Here is a 13308-nt window from a genome sequence, read left to right on the forward strand (position 1 = left end):
GAATATATCCCGATACGATTAATAAAATACCTATCATTTGTATGAGAAACTTAAAATACCGACTAGGAACGGCAAAAATGATTAATATTTGTAATTGTATAACAAAGTATCACGAGCTAAAGTTTCAATATTTTTGGATATTCGCTCATGAGCCCTATTAGGGTCAAAGGAAAACATATTGGCACTTTAGGAACTCTTGTCAAGACCTATTGGCACCCTATTCTGTGCCATTTGAAATAGGAAATTTGACCACCTATAGAACAATGTAGAATAATGAATAACGTCATTTTACTTGCATTTTATTAGGTACATTAAATAAATTTCAATATTTTGACGTAACTGTTAATAGGTGTTCCCTTCTGATCAGGTGTTTCCTCGACCCTATACTTTAATATTACATTTTGCAGAAGTTGGATAAAGTGGGGAAAGTGCGATATTTTCGGACAACTAAAAATTCGGACAATTCAATTTTTTCTATGTTTTTAATGGATTTGACCCATGGCTGTTTTCAGGAAATTTGAGGCATTGGACTAGCTATTAAAATATAATATTATAATGGGTGAAATGAATTAAAAACATATTGAAAAAATGAGTTGTTCGAAGCTTGAATCGCCTGAGGGTAGCCCGTTTCCCACTTTATTAAAATTTTCAGTAATAGGTTTTGTTTGTTTAATCTGTATCACGGTACTTTATAAAATCAAACTCCAATTAGTAAATTCCGACGCATTGTCCTATTATCTGTGTTTAACTACTTAACTATTTTTTTTTAAACTTTAAGATTCTTTAAAAGCTTTTTACAAGTTTTTGTTTTAGGAATGGCTTGAATAACTCTCAATCAGCCAAACATTTGTGAAGATTTGTTATCATATCACTAATTTCGGTTTATTTAAAATTTTAAAGTACAATATTCATTGACGTTCTTTTTATCTCTTCAATTTCTTTAAGGAAAATTTGTATTGAACGTTTGTGGCACATTGTAATATTCACTTTTAAGTTTGTTTGCTTAAAAAGTATTGCTTTCGCTTGAATAATCTTATGTAGCAATAAACAGCAATACAAGCTCAAAGTTTCTTCCTTTAAATATGGGCTAAAGCCACAAGTTCCCATGTCAAACTTTTAAGATATATTTGCTGTTGGAATATTGTAAAGTGCAATCCACCCTCGTATCGAGACGCCCTGGGAAACTCAGGGCAATATCTGGTTGTAAACAGAAGTTGTGAGTAGAAAATATTGTGGGAAGATGTGTTAAATAAATAATTACTTTTAAATATTATTATTGAAGATTATTGACTGTGTTAATCATCCGATTGTTGATATTATTTCCGGATGAATAACACTACTCTGTGTGTCAATTTGAAAACGGTTCTTGAAATTGTCGAAATTGTTAAAATTTTTCATCAAGTGTATCCAAGAAGAGCATCAACGTTAATTGTCCATGGAAAATTGGCATTTAAGAAACTCTTGTCACATGTTCTACCATAAGGCGGAGGTTATTCCACTTATATGATAGCTATTAAAGAAATGGTTTTAATGTTTCAGATCCATGTTCTTCATCTATTATCTCTTTTCTGTGGAACTGCGGGACAGAGAATGGAAAATGTGTCCTCTTGAATCATGGCAATTAACTTTTTTTTAAGCTACAACTTGTCTCTTTAGTGAATAAAAAAATATATCACTGGATTTTTTTTAATCTACATCATCCCATTGTCTCCTCTTTCATCGTCATCTTCGCAAAAACCCTCAGCACAGAAAGCAATATACTTAAATGAGAAATATCTTAATTAATGCTGCGAATTCGAATTGGATAAAGAATTCACTTTGACATAATTCACAAGTGTTCATCAATTAACAATCGTGTTGAATTTTTTTCTCTTTGAATGTTACTTTAATAAAAAAGAACAAGGGAAAATCCATGAAAGCTTTACTTTTTTGCATTTCAAGAATCATTCAATGCACTTGAAGTGCCCTTTTATGTGAAATGCAATTACAAATAAATGCATTTGGGAATGGTGAAAAAACTGCACTCTTGAGAACTGCTACCGTGTGGGCTCATTCCTGAAAATGCATTTCATTCCAATCTGGCATTTGTGTAAAAAAGTGAGAAAATGGAAAAAGAATATGTGACTGTGTTCTTGAGAAATATTCTCCAGCACTGTCTCAAGATCACTCCAATGTGTCGTGAATAATTTCAAACACAATGAAAGAATAAATTGCAATTTACTGGAGGGTGACACAAAAAAAAGAAGCTTTTTGGACATTATTTTTTTCACTGCACATTATTTCTATTCTTCTTAAATGGCCCAAGAAGTCATTGAGTGTGGCTCTGTGAAAATGAATGCTGCAAACATCATTAACTAACAATAAAATTGCAAATATCCTTCTAAGTTTTATGAATAATAGCGCCCAAATAGTTAGTAAACGGGGAATTTATGAATTCCTAACCAGGTTTTAGATGGACAGAGATATTTAAACTTTTAATAAAGTTTGCAAGGCTCTACATTACAACATTTTCTTTAAATAAAATGAGAAAAATATAAAAAGAAGTCATTGGTAATATTTTTTTTTCAATCGCAGAGAAGTGATAAGGCATTTTTATCAAAGCACAAAACAGACACTCAACTTAAGTTCAATGCCCGGAAATGGGTATGAATATTTTGGTAAAGGCTTAAATTTAGAGCTTTAGAGAACCTTCAACTGAAATGGTAATGAATGTTGGCAAAAGGATTAGAGCTAGAATCATCTCTGCAGTTGTAAAGGGACTATACAAACTGTCAAAATATTGTTCATACAGAAATATTCTAATGAAGATAAACTACAGTCCGGACACATCAACATAGAACTTCTGTGTTAACAATAATAATGAAGTAGTATAATTTGATATACTTTATTGTATAGTCCTGTTTGTTATATTATGTAACCTGGGCATCAATCAATAAATTATTATTATTTATTACTTTATCTTTAGCAGAAATGATTCTAAACTGTTGCAGATTAGGCAGTATTTTGTCACAAATGCTCAGTAAAAATCAAATTATTCGATTCATAATCACGGTATCACATATCCTACGCAAATTGTGAGATTTTCAACAATTTATTTCTTTGCAACTTGCAACTGTTATCCAAATTGCTGTTGGAAAATGAATTTTAGTTACTTCAGTTTTCCAATGACATGACCAAAAATAACAAAAACGATAAAAGTACATTTTGTTGCAGTTTTCTTGCTTCGTTTAAATTTATCCACGAAAAGTTTGACATCACATCGATTTTGATAATATTTTCCTTCATTCTGTTTCCGATTTTGAATTCTGTGTGACAAATTCTTATTTTGGATAGTTACACTGTATAAATAAAAGAAATTTACAACTATTTATTGAAATAATTTAAATACAGTGACCGTTAAGACTCGTATATTTGATATCGTGTCGCCGCGAACCTGCACTAAATTTTTACGATAATTTGTAAATAAATATAATGGAAATAATGAATTTTTAATTTTATAAATAGTGAAATATTCTAAACAAAGAAAAAATAAGGATGTCAGGTACCATTAGAATGTCAAGCTTAATTTAAAGACTTTAAATTGATTTGAAATTCATTTTGCTTTACATACTAAAGTAAATAAAATAATTTAGTGGTCAATATGGAATATTTTTGAACCATTTTAAATTTTATATTAACGAACATTATGTTTTATATTGATTGTATCACTTAATGACCAGCGCACAGTAACTTTTGTTTGTAAACATGTTTTCAAAATTTCACATGAGAATGAGCGAGATGACTAGATCTAGATCTCACTCACTCTTAATGAAATGTCAAAAACATGTTTACTAAACAAAAGTTATTGTGCGCTGGGCATAATATTGATAATAAATATTTATAAATAAACTGATTAACGAGAAGGTTTCTAGATTTAAAATATCTTAAGTGTAAATTAATGCTTTTATTAATTAAATTTCAAAATACTTGAAAGTAGATTGTGTTAAATTATAATGGTGGTGGTACAGGAGCATTTGAGCTCATTATGCATTCCCATTTGTAAAGTAACTGTTATTGCGTTTAACACACTTAGAAAAAATGAGGGTGCGATTAACTTTTTTTCTTCATAATTTTAACACTTTTTAGGTGTAAAAATATATCAACATTTTTTAATGCTAATTCTACACCTTTTCAAGGGTAAAATTAACATGAATAAGGGTAATTTTAACCCCTAATACACCTAAAAAGCATAATATTTACACTGATTTCGCATTAATACTGCAGGGTAAAATAAAAATTTCCGGAATGTTATTTTAACTTTTTCGGATTTCTCTCACTCAGTGCAGAAATTAATAAATTTAGAGTAGATCTTAACGTATTTGTTTATTTTATTTTGGGGTTATATTTAACACAAATTTGATAAAACTCTATAGGATATTTTGATGAGCTCGATTTCTTAAAAATCTTCAATATTTTTTACTGCTTGAACGCCAAGAGGAAGCAATTATATAATTCACTTTTCTCAACTTATTACACGGCTAGAATCCAAACAGTAAGAGATATCGACTTCCGGCCTTCGATGATGACCCCCCCCCCCCCACATAAGTCAATATTATCTAAGACAGTTTTTTTCTTTTCTTCCACCCTCTTTTCCTTTCAAAATCATATTTTTTTGGTTTATTTCGAAAACGACTGCTAGATTTTTTTCATTTTCGAACATAATTAGGATCTACAAAAATCGTTATCGTGTATATTAACCCTATTGGAAATGGAGAGCATGTCCTTCAACTCTAGAATTTATTTATGTCCGATACCTTAGGAAATATCATATCAATTTTTGAACACATTCAGCATTTTAATCAGAGATTTTGTTTGATCAACAAAATTAAATGCTTGTTTAATGTATTTTTTGCCCTCGACCAAAATCACAATTATTAATTGATCGGCATTTTCTCAGCATACAACGTACACTTTATCGGGAAATTTTTCGATATTTCAGCATTAAATTCCAATGTTTGCTCGCTCAAACTCATGAAATTAAACACTTGAAGTATTTTTTCTGATATTTGATCTTTGATATAGAAGTTTCACTTTTTTCTCTGTCTCTCCTTCGAATTATCACTATTTATTTTCGTCTGTCGCAGTGAGGTTATCTAAATACCACACACTAGTCAATTTACCAGTAGACACTACTTCTTTGATTATTAAAATAGACCAAATAAAGTGGATCGATTTGAAAGGAGGAAAAACTATTGGGTAAATATTTGTGTAAAAATTCCCTGCTCTCGAGGATCTTCCTGGCTTGAATCCATGGGAAACATCTGCTTTGGGTACCACTTTTTGCCATCATCTGAGAGAAGCTATGCTGGGGCAGAAAAAAAACAACCCGGATTCCACACTATGCACACTATTATGAAGTTTATGAGAAAATGCTCTCTAGCAGTCACATAATTTTCTCCCATTTGGGCCATGTTAGGGTACAAAAAAAGAAGTGCAAAAGTGGCAAAAGAAGCATAATTAGCACTAAATTGCACTAAATGCATTTGGAATTTTTCTCTTCGAACAACTCATTAAATCATCTAAGAAAATCTTACCTCCCTAACTCTAAATGGCAATTATCACAAGGTAAACATATTGTAACATTTCACTTAGTTATATGCAATTAAATCAATGGTCTCTCTGCCGCAATCTCTTGCATCTGCAATTTTTTCACTTCGAAGCATCTATATCTTGGTCATTTGAAAAATTACTTCCTCATTTCCAATTCACACAAGCCATTTAATTTTCATCTCTATCGTTTGCCAGGTAATCGTAAAATATATCTCATATTTGCACAATTCTGAGAAAAAATACTTTCTTGGATATTTTTAGTTAAAAAATGTGGAATTTGCATCATAACAGACTCAACACTTTTGTATTATCTTATATTCACTATTGCAAAATATTGAAAAGGATTTCAAAAAAAATTATTTATTCAATGTTCAAGAAATGCAACCTAATAATAAGGCTATGCTTTCGAGAAAAAATGATAATAATTTACATAAATAAATCCTTCGGGTAAACCTTAAAAATTTGCATATATTAGGGCAAAAAATGACAATTAGATTTATTTTAGAGGGTTTAAAAAATGTAGAATAAAAAAGTTAGAATATAAAAAAAGTATTTAACACCAGTCCAGATTTATTAAATCGTAAACACATGAATATACTAAAATAACTAAAACTGCATCCTTATATAAATTTGCATTTTTATAACAAAGTACAGTAAATAAAGAGAAAAAATAATTTTAAATAGGTATTTGAACGGATTTGAGCGTTTGAGAATGTTCAATAATTTTTGTGTGAATTTACATTAAACAAAGGTCAATGAGCAAAGACATTTGGGTGCTGGTACAACCCTTCGCCAGAGATGGGACTAAGGGCAGAATCACATTGATAATAAAATGCTCGTCGTAGCCTTACCATATTTCGTTAATTTATGCATTTTCATTGCAATTCTTACGCAAATTTTGCATTACCGTATTACCTTATCTCATACTCGGTGGCACTAGGTGAAAATAATATAAGAAATTTGAGTAAATAAAACGAAAATTCCATAAACGGTAAGCAAAAAAAAACTGTACGATTCTTTTTTTTGCTCACCGTTTATCGTATTTTCGTTTTATTTTCTTCAATTTTCATATATTAGATGAGATCATATATTCTGTCAGTAGAAGAGGTAAAAAGTTTGGAGTGGTATATCTCAGCTCCTGATGAACATAATTGGATGACTGAACTATTGTTGGAAAGCTTGGTTCATTAGCTTTCAGAATCTGGTATATGTAATTGGCTATGGGTAAATCATGGTCATCCAGAACCATTTATGTCGAAGAAGACACTTTTTGCAGCGTCATTTTTGACCATCTACTGCTGGGACCAGGAGTGACCCACAATTCTCGCACTTGGACTGTTCGTTAGAGGAACTCAAAGGGTATAATTTGTGGAAGAAACTTTTTTTTTGGACGTCTTACTTTTTTTTATTCATCGACTTTTGCAAGAATTTTAACATTTTATACGCATAGAAAAAAATGACAGAAATCCTTCTATCTCATTTTCTGGACAAACTAATGAAGATATCGACTTGGAATGTTCTAAGTACTCCCCCATAAGTTGATCTAAGGAATCCAAATATCACATCAATTTCATCCCCACGTCTATCCTTCCCCTCCAGAAACCACTCTTTTAGGATTTCAGTAATTTTTTCCTTGCGTGTAAAATGTTAAAATTCTTGCAAAAGTCGATGAATAAAAAAAAGTAAGACGTCCAAAAAAAAAGTTTCTTCCACAAATTATACCCTTTGAGTTCCTCTAACGAACAGTCCAAGTGCGAGAATTGTGGGTCACTCCTGGTCCCAGCAGTAGATGGTCAAAAATGACGCTGCAAAAAGTGTCTTCTTCGACATAAATGGTTCTGGATGACCATGATTTATCCATAGCCAATTACATATACCAGATTCTGAAAGCTAATGAACCAAGCTTTCCAACAATAGTTCACTCATCCAATTATGTTCATCAGGAGCTGAGATATACCACTCCAAACTTTTTACCTCTTCTACTGACAGAATATATGATCTCATCTAATATTATTTTCACCTAGTGCCACCGAGTATGAGATAAGGTAATACGGTAATCGAGAATTTGAGTAAGAATTACAATGAAAATGCGTAAATTAACGAAATACGGTGAGCATTTTACTGTCAATATGATTCTGCCCTAAATCAATTTCATATTGCTTTATGATTTAAATCGATTGTTAAAACTACTCTCTCTTTCAGTTCGAGCAGTTAAAATTACCAGGAGACCCAAGCCAAAAAGGACCGTCAGTTCTTGAAAAATTAAAGATCCTTCTAAAAATTCCCATTTTTGAGATTTTATTGCTTGAAAACGGTTTAATCGATTTTAATGAAATTCAAATCGATCGAATCTATTTAATGAAATTCTTGTAAACTTTTTATGTGTGATAAAAAACCATCAATATTTTCGGAGTCCTTGGTGTGTTTTGAATATAATCTTCCGAAGTAACTTATAGTCTATCACGTCAAGTTTATGAGAATATCTTAAGGTGAAAGAAGAAGAAATGGATAGAACTATTTTATAAAACTTATTTTTTTCTCAATAACGGTACATCGTAACTTGTTGATACCCGATAACGATTTTTTTTTAGGAGAGGATTCAAGGAATATTTTCTTCAAAAAAAATCTATTCGTATCTCTTCATTTTTTCTCTGATTTTTTTTGTTTTTTATCTCATAATTTTTTAAATACCCTTTAATTCTACGAAAAGCATTACGTATGACAATTTCCGTCTTTACGAAAATGTTGTCTTAAAAGGTATAGTTGTCAAGAAATATTTATCAATAATTCAAATGATATTAGCTTTATGAGATTATTTTTATTATGAATTTATTATTTAAAGTTTTTGTATAATGATATCTTTTAGGACTCTACAAACTTCAGAGACTTTAACTATTTTTCCAAGGAGAATATTTCTGTATAAGACACCCATCACTACATGCAATCAATTTGAGGGATATTCAAGGATTAATAAGGAAAACTTGAAAAATTACAGGAAAATGAATAGATAAGAATATGGTTCGTTCTAAGAAAATCTTCCTTAAGTTCTTTTTATAGAAATTGTTCATTCATTGAGAGAAATCCGAAAAAGTTAAAATAACATTCCAGAAATGTTAATTTTATCCTGCATTATTGATCCGAAATTGGTGTAAATTTTATGCTTTTTAGGTGTATTATGGGTTAAAGTTACCCTTTTTCATGCTAATTTTACACTTAAAAGAGTGTAAAATTAACATTAAAAAATGTTGATATATTTTTACACCTAAAAAGTGTTAGAGTTACGAGAAAAAAAAGTTAATCGCACACTCTTTTTAGGTGTGATTCTTTCTAATCACACCTATTTTTTCAGTGTTGACCCCAACAAACTAAATAAACTATTATTGTAAAACATTAGTTTTATAAAATAATGAAACCGATGCAATCCATTTTTTAAGCATATATTTTATGCTTCAGTACTTTTCCCAGATACTTTTGAGGTTGGTCCCGGAACAGAAGTTGATACCTTTGCCCGTCCCGTAACTATTCGATGATATAGGTCTCATTAGTGCTGAAAGGTTGGACCGTTTTTCCCATTGTCCTTTCAAAATAATTTCTTTTTAGTGGATGAAGGTGCCCATGCTTCGTATGATTCCAAGCTTTCGTAATGACTAATATTTTTCCTTTGTTTCTCGATAAATTTGACTCATCGCACATATATCTTAAAAAATTGGAGAAGGGACCCATATTGAGCAGTCATAATTGAAACATAGGAAAAATTTAGTTGTTACGAAGCCCGAGATCGTACGAAGCATGGGCACTTTCCCCTACACGTCAAATAAAGCATAATTGCACAGCGCCGATTCTAATACTATTTTGAAAATAATAAATTATCCATGTTACATTTTGCATTACTTCCTCTTCAATAAAGTTTATGGTATTCTATGGCGAAAACCAATGCAATGGTTTCAGCAATTATAGATTATTTCTTTCCTTGTTAAAATTTACATAAAATGAATTATAAAATTTGTAGTTGAAATCTTGTACTTATTTTGTTTAATCTTTGTAAAAATAGTTTGTTCATTGAATATTCACGAAAAAGAATAAGGGTAACTTATTTTTTTTTAATTAATAGGATAATTGCACTTTTTATCAGTTATAAGCTTCTTCAGCTTCTTATCGGTTTTAATTTTAAATGATTAACATTTATCACTGCAATAGCTGTATAAGACGAAAAAAATTAATTGGAATTTTCCGGAAATGCTTCCAATCAGAAAATCATGTTTCTCTGACATTAAACATTGTTGTTTCTCGTAATTAATAATTTCTTAGAAATTTCGGTTAATCATTTCTGACCTCGTTAAGTGCCTTAAAACCAAATAACAGGTCAAACTTGCTGTACATTTCTGCTGAGATCTCCTTTCGAAAAATCTTGTGATCTCTGCGTAAAAAAGAATTACCAAAATGTTTAAAAATAAATATTGCGAAGTCTTTTGCTGTAATTAATGCAAGATTGATATCGAGCAGCAAAAACGCGTCAATTTACCTCACAGAGCGCAAAGAAAACAGGTAAATAGACATGTGAATACGGTGGAATTACGTGGGTGACTTCACAGGAATATCTTTGCTAAGCACAGAAAAAAAATCTACCAAGAGGTGAAAAACAAGTAATTATGCAAGTATTGGTGGGTAAATAATTAACAATTGAATTAATAAAATAGTAGAAAATGACGACAATCGATGATGTAATTGGAAGTTAGTTGGAAAAGACAAACCACAGATAAGACATAAATATATTAAGAAAGTGCAGTCAAAACTCCAAGGAGGGAAAAACCTCTTGGTCAGCATTATTTTTCAATGATTCCCCAATTAAGAAAACATGCTTGATTGTCGACAAGAGTTGAGTTCATTATCATCTAAATTGTTACAAATTCCTCAGTTTGAAATGATTCTTGTGTGATCTTTTCACTCTCCGGAATGATCTTTTTCATCTTGTGCTTGTTCATTTGGGACCCTTTTTTTGTCTCTCAGATCTTGTAAGTTGAGCATTAATCTCGAAAAATGCGGCAAATGATGAGAAAAAGAACTAAGTATAACTCACCCTGTGTCCAAGTCGATGGTACAATTATTATTCTCAAAAAAACGATGCTAATGTAAATTTCTCTGGGCTTTCCGACTCCTCACTTAATTGAATCACTCACAAATCATACTTTTTCTTCTACTATTCTTCACGTTTTTTTTTTTGCCTTTTATGAATAATCTCAACAAAAATTGTCGTTAGTAGTCAATTCAAATGTTTGAAACACTGGGTTAAACTTTGAATTTCACTGGGGAATTTACTTCACACTCAATAATAGGATGAACTCTAGCTGGAGCATATCGCGGGAAAAAAGACTAACTCGGGAAATTGAGTATATAACGTCTGTACCGTCGAGAGTCTTCAATAAAACTAAAAGCCGAGTTAACACTGCATGCTATTCCACCAGCATGGTGATCGAGCTCCCACCACAGAAGCCTCTACTCACTACTCACTCATTCATGAGCATAAAACGGAGACGAACACGAATATGAGTGGGAAGAGGAGACATGAAAAATATTATGGTTTGTTGTGGATTTTTCTTCAAGTCACCCAGCCTAAAAGGGAACCCCTCCTGGGCGATCAAACATCCAATTAACCCTCTTTAACCTTCTATTTATACCCATCCTCCCCCATAGGAATCACCCAAAAGCACGCAAATCACTCACGAGGACAACTCAGGAGAAACTCTCAAAATGATTCATGCGGAAAATTGGTCAGAATGACCAGCAATTTTGCAATATTTCTCGCAATATTTCGAAAAGGGACAGATAATCCTAACCGGCTTATGTAGGTGAGATTCTTAACGTGAGCTAACTCGGAGTGCATGCAAATTCGATTTGATGCTGAAGTTGGGAGACGCCATTCAGTTATCTTGAATAAAATTCGTGAAATTATACAAATTTTGTATTTAAACCAAAATGTCAAGGATTTGGATGAACTGACAGAAAAGTGTTATATGGGTGAAATATAGACCAGAATGTTCTCTATAATTTTGCCGTAGAACTTGAACTCATCGATTACTCAGAAGCCAAGATAAGCGAGGTTTTTTGTTTCTTAACTCGTTTTTTCATCCAGAGTTCCCCAAGTAGTCATTTGTTGAACTTCAACTAAATCAAAGAATTGTTGTATTTTGCGGGACTTTCCATTTAAAACCCTATTTTAAGTGTCTTGGTGGAGTAGAGGCAGTCAAATTGGCATCTGAGTGATTTCAAAGCGTTATTATGGGAAAAATCAATTTTTTCACACTTAAACGGCAAAATCGGAGTGATAGTGTGGTCTGAGTGGAAAATGATGTATGGACGAAATGTAGAGACAAATGTGCTCTACAATTATGTCGAAGTAATCATCAAAATCGGTTCAGCGACAGTCGAGATAATTGAGGTTATGTGATATTGAAATTGGTTTTTCGACTGTGGCGCCCCTGGTGTTGGTCCCACAAAGTTCAAATATTCTAGAAAGTTGTAGCATTTGGTGAGATCTTTCGTTTAAGCCCTCATTCATCAAAATCGGTCACATAGAACCGGAGATATGATTTTTTGAATTTTGTGAACTTTGACCCCTCATATCTCCGGTTCTATTGAAACCACAGCGCACATACGCACCATTTTGGAAACGTCCTAGACTGGACTACAACATACTAAAATTTCATTAACTTGCACAATGCCGTTTTTGAGAAAAGTGACTTTGAATTTCGATGAATTTTGACGCTATCACAGCGCCACCTATGGTGACTTTTTGAACTTCCATCTGAAAGTGCTCATCGAGACGAAACCAAAAAGGTAAAATTTAGGTCGCTATGTTAATTAGAACCGGAGATAGAGGCCGGTCAATGTTCGAACTTTGACCCCTTATAGCTCGGGTCAGGGGTTTTAGATCGACTTAAGGTTTTTTTTGTTTGATAGGTATAATCAACGGCTACGACATACTAAAATTTCAGCCCGATTGCATAAGGAATTTTTGAGTTATTTAACTTTTAAGATTTAAAAATTTTCTTTTTAATAATAGCGCCCCTAGCGGTGGTTTTATGAACTTGCGATGTTAGAAGGGTAAGTGGCATTTCATGAGAGCTTTCCAAAAAGCCCTCATTTTTTAAATTCTGACAATTAGAACCGGAGTTATGGCCATTTTAAGAAATTTTTTTTGGACCCTTATAGCTCGGGTCAGGGGGGTCGGGGGACCTTAAGTTTGGTATTGATGGAAAGCTCTAAGGCCCAGCTATAACATACTAAAATTTGAGCCCGATCGATGCCATAGGGGCGGAGCTATTGAGAAAACAAAAAAAGGGGGGTCTGCAAAATGGCGGAAGGAGGGGTGGGGGGTGGGGGGTCAATGCACCATGTTGCAATTTTCATACGATATTTAACCTTTGCCGAAAACCGCAAGTCGATATCTTTTTTAGTTTAGGAGCTATTAAGCTCCAAAGAGCGGCCGGACGGCCGGCCGGCCGGCCGGGAACGTAACTTAGCCCCCCATATATTCGTGATCAGGAAGTGGCGAAACACATTTTGGCCAAGTTTGAGCGCGATCGGACGACATGAAATTTTGTTAGGATTATAGTAGGTGAGATTGTTAAGAATCTCACCTAATAGCCCCCCCACAGAGTCCACTGGCACAATGTCACCCGGAGGATGGCAAAAGAATTTAATGACAATGCTAATTAATGC

General features: G+C 32.6%; 1 protein-coding gene across 1 annotated transcript in view; it reads right to left on the reverse strand.

The window, feature by feature from the left end:
* The window catches only part of LOC129806955 (uncharacterized), a 71758-nt gene extending 60701 nt beyond the window's left edge, over positions 1-11057 (reverse strand). Inside the window, exon 1 of the mRNA XM_055855833.1 lies at positions 10667-11057. The gene's annotated coding sequence lies outside the window, so the exon portion shown is untranslated. The remainder of the gene's footprint in view (positions 1-10666) is intronic.
* Between the last annotated feature and the right edge of the window lie 2251 nt (positions 11058-13308).

The sequence above is a fragment of the Phlebotomus papatasi genome, chromosome 3 (assembly GCF_024763615.1).
Source record: "Phlebotomus papatasi isolate M1 chromosome 3, Ppap_2.1, whole genome shotgun sequence".
NCBI classification, from domain to species: Eukaryota; Metazoa; Arthropoda; class Insecta; order Diptera; family Psychodidae; genus Phlebotomus; species Phlebotomus papatasi.